Here is a 382-nt window from a genome sequence, read left to right as displayed (position 1 = left end):
AGCATGAATGGTGTTGCAGAGCGACGAAACCGAACTCTTAAGGATATGGTAAGGAGTATGATCAGTCATTCTTCTTTGTCAGAGTTACTTTGGGGAGAAGCTCTCAAGACCGCAGTGTACATCCTTAACAGGGTACCGAGCAAAGCAGTTGCCAAAACCCCCTATGAACTTTGGACAGGCAAGAAGCTTAGCATTAGGCACTTGCACATTTGGGGTTGTCCAGCTGAGGCCCGGCCTTATAGGCCACATGAAAGAAAACTGGACTCAAGGACAGTTAGCTATTATTTCTTTGGTTACGCTGAACGCTCTCGGGATTATAAGTTTTACGATCCCACATCATGATCCTTCTTTGAAACGGGAAATGTGATATTCCTTGAGGATA

The sequence above is a fragment of the Aristolochia californica genome, unplaced genomic scaffold, assembly GCF_029961685.1.
Source record: "Aristolochia californica isolate CCGP_79_NKW_82.1479 unplaced genomic scaffold, dmAriCali1.0.hap1 SCAF_16, whole genome shotgun sequence".
NCBI classification, from domain to species: domain Eukaryota; kingdom Viridiplantae; phylum Streptophyta; class Magnoliopsida; order Piperales; family Aristolochiaceae; genus Aristolochia; species Aristolochia californica.
The sequence above is the reverse complement of the archived record's forward strand: the minus strand, read 5'-3'. Positions refer to the sequence as shown.